This window comes from Protopterus annectens, chromosome 9.part0, assembly GCF_019279795.1.
Source record: "Protopterus annectens isolate FY-2018-M chromosome 9.part0, PAN1.0, whole genome shotgun sequence".
Taxonomy (NCBI): Eukaryota; Metazoa; Chordata; order Ceratodontiformes; family Protopteridae; genus Protopterus; species Protopterus annectens.
The window spans coordinates 848,215,225-848,230,578 of record NC_056743.1 but is presented as its reverse complement, the minus strand read 5'-3'; the positions used below and the strand labels follow the sequence as shown (position 1 = coordinate 848,230,578).

Sequence of the window (15,354 nt, the reverse complement as noted above, 5' to 3'; positions counted from 1 at the left end):
GGAGCCGAAAAACTCTTCAGCGAATTCCGACCGACGTCTAAGCGTCCGGTTGAAAGAAGCACAGGCTAGACAAGCTGCTACGTCGTGGTCTGGGCCTAAGCAAGGTAAGCAGTAAGAGTGGAAATCTTTATGAGGTATTTGTTTCCCACAAGTTAAACAGTTATTCACTTTTTCTGACATCGGCTGAGGCAAGAAAGAGTCCCCAACGGGGTACTTAGCTTTTTAGAAGTCTTCGGTACTTGTAGTAGTAATCTCTGGTTCTGACCGACCGGCACTTGCGAACAGCTTCTGCTTCGGGCGGCAAGAAAGACTGAGGAAAATGGCGTCGACTGATGCCTTTATACCCGAAGAACTGCAGCTATGACGTCGGGTGAAGTGCGACACCAGCCGAGGCCAGACCCAGACTTTGGAATCCGGCCGACCGAAGGGCTGCCTGACGACAGGACAACCCATTTGTAAGGAGTGCAGATGCATCCTTGAAGGACATCTAAACTGTACAACATATATTTTCTGAAGATTCAGTCAACTATCTTACCAATCAGTCTGTCCAGGCACAATACATTTATTTACAAATGTAAATTCGTTTTCAGAGGTACAACACTGATCCAACTAGACCATTTTCAGGCCAGCACAGTGAGTACAAAACACTGAACAGTTTGAACGATAACAGAGGATACACAAAACACTGGAGAATCTGAACAATACAGGAAATACAACAAAAAAACCCTAATGAAAACAGATATACAAAGCTCCATTTCCTCCCCTTGATCCCCATCAGCCAAAGTCTTGCAGTGTGCAATTCTTGAAATCATTCTCTTCTCGTTATAATTAAAAGATCGTTCATCCTCCCTCCCTTCATTTAACTAACAATTTATGATGATTTAGTGTTTTTCTGATGTGTCCCTGACAGTGTACAATTATTTAAAGGCCTCTGTAAAGTAACTTAGACAAACATTTTGCCTGGTTCTATGAAGCTGACTTACTAACTGCAAGTCTAATTCAGTGCTCTTTGGTAAACCTCTTCTGTCCTTATATTATCATGACCCTTACAGTAATCATGTAATCCAAGTCAATAGTTATAAAATACTGGCATAAACTATGAACTTTAACCATCATATTTCTGCAACTCAATGTTTTTACCCAAATGAAGTAAGCCTATAAACTTACAAGGCTACGAAGTCCTGACACTCAAACATCCATGGCAAAAAAAATCACCCAAGACAGAATATGTCCTTTCCTTAGCTGTCATAGAATTTTCAAAATGCCCTCACTATACAAAAACATTTATTAAGTTTCAGTCAGTTTATCACACTCCTGATGCCCCATACCACTATACATTGTCAGGTACTACAGACATTTTAATAAGTGAAGGGGCTTTAGTCCTGCTATATACTACCTTTTACAACACACTTAATTTCTGCTCTCAAACTGCAATCTGCCTCCTCCTATTTCCTTAGGTCACACAAGTGCGCATATGCTACACAGACCCTCATTTCACTTAACTATACTAGATCATGTTTCTGCAAAAATTATCTCTACCACCTAGAATTCTTGGGTCTATATTATATCAGTGAATGTTGTATAATCGACCCAAACACTTCGAAAATCCAAAATGCTGAACACACAAATCGCTGTTCCGTGCTTTCGGAATTTTGCCATTTCGAGTAAACACATTAAATTAAACAGCATTCACAACTTTAAGTGTTCGCTTACATAATAGGAACCCAAATTCTTTGCCCTCTGGTATTATAGCACCCCCACATATTCCTCCTTTAGATTAGCTCTACATCTCATCATTCGGATTCTGGAAAGCACAACTGCCTTCTACTTAACACTGTATCACTCTTCACCTAATCATCATTTCCTTAAACAGTTTTGAAAATGACTGATCTGCAGGCAACATTTGCTAAATATGTAGCTTGCACCTCTTTCTCTCACTACTTCAGCAATAAACTTCACCATATAAATATAAAAACAATTTCTGAAGTCTTGTGGACAAAGTTCTTATTAACTGCAGTATTTCATATTTATTTTGCATTTACTCTCATTCATGTAGTCCTTAATACTTAAGTGTTTGCAACTATTTTGTAATATCGCTGTGTGTACGTATATATATATATATATATATATATATATATATTGAAAAATGTCCTCCAACACTTACCCATCTATCAAATGTAAAAAAACATGCATGCACATATACAAATAAACCAACCCTTGCAGCTTACTGCACAGATATTTAATCAGTAGCACGAGTCCATGCTGCAAAATAAGGTTACTGCAAAAAAAAAAAAAAAAAAATTTTATTACTTTCTTCTCTTCAGGCATGTTTTTGGTGCTTGACGTGTGTGTACGTGTGTGTGTACATGCGTGTCCCAGTGCCATTCTTTTGTGAGACACCATTTGGTTGTCATGGTATAAGGAAAGTACAGCAAATATTTAGAGGGTTGGGAGGGTGGCCTAATGGTTAAGGTGTTTGCCTTACAAACACAAGGTGCAGGGTTTGAGTCTCAAGGGATAATTGGCTAAGCTTAAAATGGCTCGCAAGGGCAGTTAGCTTAGTACTAACCTATGAACCTAATCACCATCAAGAGGACAAGCACAAACAAGAAAAGGAGTCATCAGTTCAGAATACAGCATTACGTGTTGAAATGGCTTTACTTACAAACCACAACTCTCAAGTAAACCTCAGCTGTATATAGATAGGTAATACAGTCAAGCCTTTCTGGAATACATTAACACTCTATTAAAGCCAGGCGAGTGGTGTAGAGGGCTAAATCCCAGACTATGTTCCAGAATACCAAAGTTAATTATTGGCTCAGCAGCTTGACAGAGCTCACTGGAAGATGGGCATGGCTATCCCAGGGAGGAGGAGTTGGTCATGGCTATAGCAGTCCTTTGGAGGAAGGAGACAACACCGTGACCTGGAGCTACATGTGTGGCTGAATGACTTGTAACCTTCATTGAGCAAATGTACCGGAGCATACAATTATGTATGGGAAGGCAAAGTGGCTCCCTCATTAATAAGGTCTCATGTCCCCTATATGCCTAGGTGGAAGGATTAGGCCATAATAAAATGTCATCATTGCTCTCAGAATTGTCAGGCTACCAAAGAGGACACAAAAAGCCCTCAGCTACATGAATGACAGCCCCCCCCCCCCAACAACTCTGAAAGATGAGCTTGAGTCCCACTGGAGAGGCTTGATAATCAGCAGGTATGGGGGCAAAAATTACTGTAAAGTACTTTTCTATTAACTGTTTTGGTTGGTTATGAGGACGTATGGAGAAAAATAAAGACAGACAGATATAAGACTAATGCTTAAATTAGTTCACAACATTGACTACAAACTGGACACAATTTAAAATATCCTTCACTGATTTACATTTGATTGCAAAATGTTCAATATCCATGCCAATAGAAAGTTCAGAGAACTTACCCCAAATGACAAAAATGCCGTAGCACATGCTCACTCGCATTCTAAAAGAAATATGAAATACATTAATAAACCTGGGCTAGCAAAAAAAAAAATACATTTACATCTCAATATAACCTTAACTTTAATTTGAAGCAGATCATCACTTCTATGGAAAATCAAAGCTCAGACACTTAACAACCAATCCAAAGAAAAGCTTGTGCTATGCCAAATCCCAGCTCTCGTCAAACAAATCAAGTAACAAGAAAAAACGTCGCTGGGAACTGCTGCTGTGTAAATCAAAATAAAATTTATTAAGACACAAGTAAAAACAGAGTAAGCGCTTTCGGGCCAAAACCCTTCATCAGACAAAGTACTCAGACTAACAGTTCATATTTAAAACACTTAACCAATGGGAATTCAATAAAAAGCCCGCCTATTTCTAAGGGCCGGCTTAAGGGGTACTACATCATTAAGCCCTGGATCTATGTGAGCTGTTAATTCTAAAATCCATCTTGACTCCATTGCCTCAGTCTTTAACTTAATGTCACCACCCCTTTTATTCAAAAAGACATTCACAATCAACCTAAATTTAAACTGATGTGTCGGATTATCCTTAATATGATTGTAGAGGGCATTGTGTTCATCACAGTTCCTGATGGATGAGAGATGTTGCAAAATCCTAACCTTCAGCATGTTATTAGTTTTGCCAACATAATAACTTGAACATGATACGCAGTTAGCCAGATACACAACATCAGTGGTTCTACAGGTAAGCTCTACCTTTGAGTAATAAGCTCCTACCAGTAGAGGGATGTATAAAAATTCTTTCCCTGTTGATATAACCACAGGCCTTACAACTGCCGCATGGAACAGTGCCCTTAGATCTGGGTAGACATTTAACATCACTGTTCCCCCTATCATGACAAAGTATGTCTTTAAGATTCTTATTCCTCTTGTAGCAGAACTGTGGACTAACCCCTACTATGTCCCTTAAGCTGTTATCACTGGTGATGATATTCCAGTTTTTGTGAACGATGTCACACACCCCTTTAACATTGCTTCCATAAGTCAGCAGGACCCTTGGCTTGTTTATTCTGACTATCATCTTTATTACCCTTCTGTATTGTGGTGGCATTAAGCCAAGGCTTGTACTTGTTCTGTCTACTCTCAATACCTCTATCTACCGCTCCTTCAACCAAGTTATTCCTATAACCCCTATCCTGAAAACACTTCTTCAAATGAACAATCTCTTTTTCAAACTGTTCATCCACCAAACTAATCCTGGATATCCGTCCCACCTGTCCCTGCACTATATTAGGGAAAGTAAATCTTGGGTGCATGCTGTCAAATGAGAGTAATGAGTTCTTCCAACTCTCTTTTCTATACAATCTTGAGCTAAAGCCATTCTCTGTCAACTCAACAGTAACATCCAAAAAATCCAAAGCTACATGTGAACTTTTGACATCAAATTTCAAAAATGAAGTTGTGGAATGCAAGTATTCCATGAAGAGGGTTAACTTCTGTTCATCTCCCTTCCATGAAATAAAAATGTCATCTACAAAACGTAGATAAACCCCTATATATTGATTCCACTCACTATTGCCCAAAACATGACGCTTCTCCCAAAAAGAGAGGACCAGGTTGGCATAAGTGTTAGCACAGGGGGTGCCCATGGCTACCCCCTGTGCTTGCCTATAAACAGAACCATTACTCATGAAGACATTATTTTCTAATACCAATGTCAGTAACTCTCGTATAAGAAACAGATCTTTCTCAGCAACTCCCATGTCCCGTAGAAGCCCTATACTAGCTTCCGTGCCATATTAATTCCCTATCACGGTAAATAGACTATGGACATCTAGAGTGACTAACATTGATCCCATAGAGGAACCTTCCCTATTCATCTCCCCTAAAATGGTGAGAAAGTGACCTGTGTCCTTCAAAACATTTCCTATATTATCCACATACGGTCTAAGAGTATGTTCCAACCATATGGATAGGTTTTCAGTGACCCACCCCCTGCCCGGAACAATAGGTCTAAGGGGTGGGTCTGTTAATGACTTGTGTACCTTAGGTAGAGCCTTGAACACAGGAATAACAGGTTTATCTATGGTTAAAAAGTCTAGGAGCTCCTGCGTTATGTACAAATGTGCAAATAGCCAACTTATGCGTCCATGGGCCTTGTCTATTATACTCCTGACCTCAACAGGGTTTAATAGTTGATAGACCTCTCTCTCCGATAACAGCCCTAACATCTTGCCATTGTACCAATCGGTGTCAAGTACCACAACTGCTCCTCCCTTATCTGCCATTTTTATTGTTAGGTCCAAATTATTGCTGAGTTCCTCAAGAGCTTGTTTGTGTTCAAAATTTAAATTATGAAATCTATCACTCCCTTTCTTTTGTAAAAATGTTATTAGATCACTCTCACATTTATTAATAAAAAGATGTAGTGCAGATTCCACTGTGACCAATCTGCTCTGCATATGATCTTTAACTGCTGTTTTGCAGCTGAAGAAGAAATTGGACAAACCAGAGGGTATCATTGGAAAAGTTTTTAAAATCAGAGTACATCACTGGAAAAATGTTTCAGATACTCTGTCCAAAGATTCTTAAAGTAAGATGCATTTTCAAGAACAACCACTCTTGGTAAATACAAAGAATTTTGAGTGAGGGAGTAAGGTGTGATATTTTCATCTCCTAAAAAGACAAATGGTGCATTGCGGGAAGGAGAAAGTTTAGCCAAATTGCAAAGTCACATGACTATATGTCCTCCCCATCAGCTCGTTTTGGGTTAGAACAAAATGAAAGTTAGAAATAACTTTTTTTATAATGTTACAATGACATTGTATAACATGAAACATTAAGACAAGACAAAACATGCATCTGTTTTTTTTTTTTTTTTTCAGATTCTGACTATATAGATCTTTTATGTTCACCATAGAGTTCTCCTTGCAATATCACCTAGAGGTAGTTTAGCATGCAGACTTTTCAGTACTTTCATTAATTCTTTTCAGTACTTTCATTAATTTTTCTTCAAAATCATTTTGATCTAATTAAATTTGTCATTGTTTCAGAAATGAATTTGCCTCAACCTTCATGACAGGAATAGACAACCATTTTTTTTTATTTAGTTTGCTCTGTTAACCACCATCCACAGTTTTACATTTGGGAACTGCATCTTAATAAGGTCAGTAAAGTGCTCTAAAACAGGGATAGCAGATAAAATGAAATGCCTTTTTATAAATATATTATTGTTTTCTAAGATAATACATGCCCATGATGCACCTCATGATTTTCTGGTTTATGCTGATCTTCATCACTTCCACTGCAGCACTTTATGCTAAATTGTCCTTATCCCTTCTGTATACTGCAGACAAGATAACTGAGAATTATACAAGAAGAATGTGAATATCTTTTTGCCTCCTGTTTGTTGTGGCATTCACTGACATCATGGTGATATGTACACTTGCGCACACCTTCCCGATATATCCTGCTACCATCCTACACTACTGAATACAGGTAACCTTCTGGCCTCCATTGGAAGGCTCCTATATACACAGGCCTGATAGGGTAGGAAAAACAAAGTTCACCCTGCCCCCCAATAAGTCTTCATTTTTCCAAGATTATTCCTGAACCATTCAATATGATCAGACATCTTGATTCTGCATCAGTGGACCCGCTAATGTGAAAAGTACAGTTTTTTTGCTTGCTGCCACTGAGGCAGTGATAAATTCAAACATCTACTACTACAGGTAAGTACGACTTATGCAATTGTACTATATTCATCATTCTCACTACCACGGTGGCATTAGGGGGTAGATTCCAAAAGCTTCCCCTATTTGGGAGGAGGAAGGATAAGGATACAGGAATCCCTGGAGAATGGTCCAAGCAAAGCCTGCTCTGGACCTTGAAAAAAGAATCCAGTTTGTAGTTCTTTGGGAAGTTTGCTGCCTCCAGAATGCTTCTAGCACCCACCCCTTTCCAATATGGCACTGAAGAGGATAAGGCTCTAGTTGAGTGAGCCTTAACCTTCCCTGGAAGAGATTAACTATGGTAGGAGTAACAGAAAAACAATAGCAGAGGGCAACCACCATACTGTAGTTTGCTTAGAGACAGGATGACCTTTCTTAGCTCCATTTTGGAGACAAACAGGTTTTCGGCATTTTAAAGGGCTTTGTTCTGTCAGGGTAGTACCCGAGCTGCCTGTCTACATCCAATGTATGTAGAATCTTTTCTCCCTTGACTTTTGGATCAGGACAGAAGACTGGAAGATTGATGGCTTGATTCAAAGTAAGTTCAGAAAGAACTTCAGGCATAAATGATGGATAAGTGGACAACATAACCCTGTCCTTGTGAACAATCAAACAGGGTTGGTCCATCATTAGAGCTTGTAGCACAGAGACTCACCTTGCAGATGTACAAGTAAAACTGTGTTCCAATTAATGAACCCTAAATCAGCCTGACAGGCAGCTTGAAAGGAACAACACTGAGATCGCAGGGAACAGGAATATAGTTTGGAGAGAGTCTCACTTGAAACACTACTTTTATAAACTATTTGACCACAAAAAGAGATGAGAGGGGGATCCATTGGCAGACAAGCTGAGATGGCCACAAGATGCGTTTTGAAAGAAGCATATGACAAATAATCTCTATGTAGCTCACACAAATATTTTAAAAACAGAGGGGTCAAAACCATTTTGAGACCTCTAACTGGCTAAGCACCATGTAGAAAACCTCTTCCACTTGTAAACATAAGATTTTCTAGTTGCAGGTTTTCTTGCCTCCTTAAGCACCTGCTGCACATCCTCATGGAACAAGTGTGTAAAAGGTATCAAAACAGCGTCATCCACACTTGTCAGCTGCAAATGTTCTAAAATGGGGTATACCATTTGCCTCTGACACTGTGTGAGCAAATCCAGTCTGTGAGGATGCTAGTGACAATTGCCCTTGGCCATTTCCATTAAAAGGGAGAATCAACTTTGTCTGGACCAAAAGGAGTTCACCACAATATTTGGTAATTCTTTCTGAATCTTCAGAAGTACTTTGGGTATTGATGGAAACACTAGAAATGCATAAAGGAACATTCCCGTCCAGGGAAACTTGAATGCCTCCGTACTCCAAGCATGGCTTCAAGGATGTCTCAAACAGAATTTTCCAACTGTCTGTTTTGAAATTAGGTGAATAGCACTACTTGAAGTGTTCCGCACATCTGGACTAAATCCAGGCAGACCTTTGTCCTGAGTTTCTACTCTTTTCTGCTCTGACAGAATGTATGAGGCCCGAAGAGACAGAAAATGCTGTTGAGCCAGCTCCCGAGCCATCACTGCCAACTGACAAAAAGGGCATGACTTTTGTAGCCGTTTGTTTGTTCAGGTACTACATGGCTGTGGTGTTGTCTGTCATCAATAAAAGGGGACCTGGAGATTACAAGAGGTGAAGAACCTTTAAGGTCTGTATCACTTCTAACATTTCTTTGACATTCATGCGGTTTGTAGCATCTGAAGAACCCCATTTGCCTTGCAAATTAACCCCCCTTGACACTGCTGCCCATGCAAAATCTGAGTCCATTTGGACTGACTGAACTGGGGTATAGGGGGAAAAGGATAGGTTTGGATTAAGTCATCTGATCCCTCCATCACTGTAACTTTTGTTTCACAAAGCATAGCAATGGTACCTAGAACTCCAAGGGATACAGGTGCTCGGTTGAACAATTTTGAGTACCACTGAATAATTCTCATGTGGAGTCTGGGCAGTGGTGGTATGAGGATCACTGATATCACAAGACCTAGAACTTTGAGAAACTCTCTTGTGGAGGCAGCTTGTTGGAGAAGGACGTTCCCTGAAAACATTCTAAAAAGTAAGGACTATGACTTCTGGTAGAAAGGACACACTTTTCCTCCTATGCTCATCCTACATAGTAGTAAGACAATTCTTTGTGAGGGTGAGGCAGGACTTTTGTAGATTCAACTAGAAGTTGGGGGCAACTGGAATGTGATGATAAACATCCTTCAGATCTAAAGTCACCATTATAGAGTGGTCTGGAAGGAGGGGTAGAACTGTTTGCAAGGTGAGCATTTTGAATGTGGGTACTTTCAGAAAGGTACAATGGTCTTCACTGTAGTTCCTTTTAAGGGACCAAAAAGACTCTGGTATAAAATTTAGGGTACAGATATTAGAGACATTTTGGAAATTTTATGAACATTTATATAAAGAAGAGAAATACGGAAATTAAAAAAGAGCACAAATGGAAATAATTGTGGAAGTTAGGAGAAAAGAAAGTGATAAAGATCTGATGGGTTTTGTTTAATACAACAAACAGGCAATGTAGAGGTACACAGAAAAGTTCTTCCAACTCAGCCTCGGGTTCCAGACAAAATAATTAGTTTAATAGTATAAAGACACTCCATGAAACAAAAGATAAAATGCTCAACAGGATCACTGCACTTTTGTCCTTTCGTAGGACTTCAGATATCCATTTTAATCAAGCACACTTCTTATTTTATATATTGCATCCTGCTAATTCAATATTAACTCATAATTAAATAATTAAACCTCAATTTACCAATAAGGAGCTGCTCTATATTATCCTACTCTGAACTATTATATTGAACTGCCATAAAAGTGTTCATACAAATACTATAATTAACATTAAACATATTGCATACCATTTCTAAAACAATAACCTTAAAATGTGTACATTAATAAATGTATATGTAACCTAGAAAATGCTCTTGTATTTTAATAAGCAAAGCCCATTAGGATCCACTGTCCTCTAGCGTTCAATTCTATAAACAAAGAATCTTAAAACTTTGTAAAAGCATGATTCTCAATATGAATTTAAAAATATTTAAAATAATAAAAAATATTTATAAATAGATTTATAAATATATGTGCTAGCACTGAGAAGAAACTATTAAAGTATGAAAGTTGGTGTAGGAAAAGAGTAATAAAGTCACTAAACAAAAAGATCTTAAGATTTCTACATCTTATTATAATCTAGTAGACCTAGGTTTTAAAACTCGAACCAGAGATATTATTCAGCCCCGTGGGTTTACTGGCTTCCAGGATAAGCTGCCAATAAATCTCTCGTTATTCTAATCTCGTTTCCCCACTGTCCACCTCTAACATCTTGCAAAATTTATTCCAACACAAAAAAATACAAAACTAGCTTCCCTACGTTTTATAGTGTGCTTATATAATGTATTCATTATTTCTTTTGAATATTGTAAAGATGTTCATAAATTCTCTTTTGAAGGCCCTTTCTGTCCTCCCCACGTAGAAAACTACACAGTTCTTACACGAAGCCAAACAGATCAATTCCTTTCTATTACAATTTGTACAGCTACTAGCTTTTATGCATCTATCTCTGCTCTGTATACAACATATATACTATCTGTATTACTAATAAGGGGGCATTGGACACATCTCCCACATTTGTAGGTACTTTTTTTATATTGTTTCTCTTCCTTTGTGTTGACTCGTCTCCAAATAGTTCTTAATATTCCAACTTTCTAAAGGAGAAATTTTTAACTGTTGCTTAAAAATCCTTTCCACGTCACAAAAATTTGCAAACACTCTAGTTTTTAGAAATTATATTTTTAATGATGTCTGCATCTTTGTTAAAATTCATAGGGAATGCCCCCTCCCCTTGTGCGTAGCACTATTTTCTTCTACCATGCTCCTATTCGTGCCTATATTCTTTAATCTAATATCCACCTTACCCAATAAGGGACTATATCTTTTCTCCCTTCTTTTACTTCATTTATTACTTCTTCTATTAGGTTAACTGGATATTTTCTTTAAATAAACATTATTTTCAAGTTTTCATATTACTTTCTAAAATCTACTTCATCCAAAGTTATCCTAGATATTCTGATGAATTGGCCCTTCAGAATACTTCTCTTTTGTTTGAATGGATTTGAACTGGTAAAGTACAAGTATAAATTAGAAAATTTATTTTTTCTATATACTGTGGAGTTAAACTCTTCAGTATCTAAGACCTTATGCACTGTGACATCCAAATAGTTAAACTGTTTATCAGTGTTATGGGTGAATCACAAACTCTGTAGTCCTATTTATACAACTTAGGAATTCCTTAAACTTTTCTTCTGTATCAACCCAGAAAATACAAACATCAAGGTATTTCTTTATACATATATTCCAACATTTTGTATATGGGGAACTGAAAATATATTTTTCTCCCAGGTATGCAACACAATGTTCGCATAACTTGGTGCACAACATGCACCCACTGCTATGCCTTTTTCTTGTTTAAAGAACTCTTCTTCAAAATTTATAAAATTGACCCTTTAGAATTTCCTCCCCTGAGAAGGTCAGAACGAATAAAAAGCAGACCTGTTAGTTGCTGCTATAAAGGGGGTGATTAGTACGGCATACAAAACGTTGCACAATAACTAGAAATCAGAGGAGGTTAGAAAAGACTGGCTGGGAAGAAAGATTGGATTAGCAATTCACAAGGGAATGATGGGAGGGCATGTGCACAGCTCTCAAATATGCAACAAAGTTCAGAAGATTTAGGATTTTTGTTTGGAAGTGTTTGCATAGGTATTTTTATACACCAAGCAGACTCCAATGAGTTTTTCCTCAAATCTATGCCAAATGTCGGGAATGTGATGGGGTAGAAAAAGTTAACTAGGAACATATGTATTGGGAGTACAATAAGTTTAGCAAACTTTAAAAATCCTGTACAAAGTCCTCTGTCAGAAATATTGGGTGAACAAATGGGTGTAACTAAGGAAATTATTTTTTGAGCTGGGATACAACATCTATATTGCCCAGATATAGCAAAGTCTTGTTAGGTTTAATTCTGGTGGCTGCCAAAAAAAGTCTGAACCAACTATACTTGAAGTACAGAATATTGTAATAGAAAAAAAAAATGGAAGTGGGATCTCCAGAAAAGGGTGTGAGCAAATTACATAGAGAAAATGGAAATTGTGGGAACAATAAATGCAAATAATGTTTTGGAAAAGGAGTGAGGTTTAATTGAAGACAGGAATTGATGAGAAATATACAAAAGAATATATGTGATGTATAATATTTGTAACTGGCAATATGTTAGTATGGTTTGTTTTCTTTTATATAAATGTATGTTTGCCCAGGTCTTAAATGTTAATTCAATAAAGGTGAAAAAGAAAAGAGGATTCTGGTGTAAACTCCTTTTCCTTTTTGTGGTGCAGGAATTGGTTCTATAACCCTGTTTGCAACTTGTGAAGGAGTACCAGAGAGAACAGACCTGTCTGGTCTGCTCTGGCAGGTGTGGGAGGGATTACCCTGTAGGGAGGAGGCAGGTGTGTGTGTGTGTGTGTGTGTGTGGGGGGGGGGTTACCCTGTAGGGATGAGGCTTTTCTGTCCACTGCCAAGCATATCCTCACTGAATCATTTTCAGCAACCACTTGTTTGATATTTCTAGCAAAGCTGCCAAGAGGACAGAAAGCCTGGGAGAAAGAGGAAGAAAGACAGCAAAAGGAATATGTTCTGAGTCTTGGCAAAGTCATTCGTTAGCAGGAGAATTATCTTTTTTGGGAAACGAATCCCTTTTATTTGGTTTAGAAGCATTATCCAACTGACATTTCCTTTTGGTACTCTGTTAGGCTGGAATTTTTGTTTGTTCTGCCTTTTGAAGTTGGATGCCTTGTTAGGGGAGAACCTAGGAATATGAAACATTTTACAGTAAACTCTCAGTTAACCGGAACTCAAGCAACCAGCAAAAAAAAAAAAAAAAAAAAAATACAGTACAATTTTCATGTGTTGCACTCCCCCCCCCCCCCCCCTGCAGAAATATACATTATGTTTTTAGAGTTTTAAAAAGGAATATGGGAATAAATTCCCTCTCTCCCTAACCTAAGAACAAGTTAAACCAAACAAACAGTATAGGGTACAGTATTAGGCCTACTTTTAATAGCAACTCTCAAGCAACCAGAAACTACAGTTATCTGGCATCTACCAATCCCCATGGGTGCCGGTTAACTTCGAGTTTACTGTAGGCACTCCACGCATTTCTCTCCATCATCCCATTGTTTGAGAACATGAAACAGAGTACAAAGGATTTGACCAGATAAAACCACTTTCGCTAGCAGATCTACATGTCTGTCTTTTTCACACAAGTGTTTAATTTGCTGAGGTTCAATAAAGGCCTTGGGGCCTTGGTTTTCTTCCAACTATAAAACAATCTTGACTAGACTCTGGATCCTTTTTGGTCTGGTTGTACCTCTTGGAGGAGTCTTTTTTTCTAGCAGTTTGGAGAACTATTGCCCTTTTCTGACAGGGTGGAACACATCTGGAAGAGTTTTGTAAGAAGTGTTTTGTTTCGAGAAAAAAGGAACCATATAGTCCCCTTGATACGATTATCTTAGCCCATGAATCCTGCGTGATAGATGTCCAATTTTGAGGGTGAAAAGATAAGCACCCCCAGACTGCCTCCAGAGGGGAGCTGGTGGTAACTGTTCATGAACACTGAAGGAACTTGTCAGAGAAGATTTTTCTAAATCCCCGATTCTGTGGACCCCCTCTCTTGGGAAGGGATCCAGTGGAATTCCACCCTCTGCTACAGGGGAGTCAAAGAGAAAATACTGGGATTTTTTTTAAACCAGAGATATTTACTTTCTATTTGATTCTCGGAATAGGATCATTGTGGGTTAGAAAAATTAACTTCCAATGGCAGAAAACATTTTGTCCTCTTGCTCCCAATTAGGCAACATATCTTTAACTTTTGGGCAAAGATGATGATCCATCATAAGGTGCATTTGAGGAGGACACCTTGAAGGTGTCTGCAAATCAAAGTCTCGGCCAAGCATGCCAGTGTATAGCAATGTCTGTACCTGCTGCTCTGAAGTGGTAACGGACAATACAGTCACCAGCAAAGATTCAATGATTGTTTTAGTATCTGCAGTTGGTGGCCTCCTGAGGGAATTTAACTTTTTGTTTGCGAGTTTCCTCTGGAATCTGGTAATGTGTGAAATATAATTCAATGCCCCGAAGGAAAATGTTCCTGAAGCAAAGAAACTTCCCAAAATCAGCCTCCTCTCTGTACTCCCTTGTCAGATGCATGGACTGTGGAACTCTGCTGATAGTTCCCTTTTAGTGGCTACTGCAATTACAACTGAATCAACAAAAGGTTCTCTACTCCAGTTTGGACAATCCTTGGGAGGGGAAAGCACTTTATCTGGTTTATGAGGGACTGGTTCCACCTCACTGGAATCATGTCAGTCCCTCTGCAAAAACCACTTCAATGAAGCAATCTGCAGGAGGGACTACCCAGGAGGTAGATGGGCCAGCTCAAAAAGCCTCGAAAAACACATTAACCAGAGAAGGGGCATCAATGTGACAATTCCCCTTTGTCTCAAATCTTCTTCTTTCGGCTGCTCCCGTTAGGGGTCGCCACAGCACATCAACCGTTTCCATTTCTTCCAGTCCTCTGCATCTTGCTCAGTCACACCAACCCACCTGCATGTCCTCTCTCACCACATCCATAAACCTTATGTTAGGCCTCCCTCTTTTCCAGTTACCTGGCAGCTTCATCCTTAGCATCTTTTTCACAATATACTCTGCATCCCTCCTCAGCACATGTCCAAACCAATAATTACATTAATTCATCAAAGGTAGTGTCTTCAGGGTAAGTTCTAGGATGACCTTCTCCTACATCAACGTTTGTGTGCTTGGTGTAGGATTCTTGAGGAGAATCAAAGTACCTCCGTTTGCATTCACACTTCCTCTGCTTTCCAGGTGTGGATGGGACTAAACAGTCAGACAAGTTCCTAGTCCCTTGAGGAAGGAAAGGATTTGGGCTATTGGAACTAGGTTGCCCTTGGAGAGGATGAGTGCTGAAAGATACAGGTACATTAGGAAGACTGAAGGGAATCAATGTCTCAGAAACATCCCCCTCCCATGTACACCGGGTCAAAGTCTTGTTGAATGC

The 15,354-nt window shown here is 38.8% G+C and overlaps 1 protein-coding gene across 8 annotated transcripts in view; it reads right to left on the bottom strand.

Annotated features, from left to right (window-relative positions):
* Positions 1–15,354, bottom strand: part of B3GALT4 (beta-1,3-galactosyltransferase 4) — a 476,996-nt gene that overhangs the window by 249,356 nt on the left and 212,286 nt on the right. For all 8 annotated transcript variants that reach the window (XM_044083528.1, XM_044083527.1, XM_044083524.1 and 5 more), the window contains one exon: positions 3,438–3,478. The gene's annotated coding sequence lies outside the window, so the exon portion shown is untranslated. The remainder of the gene's footprint in view (positions 1–3,437; positions 3,479–15,354) is intronic.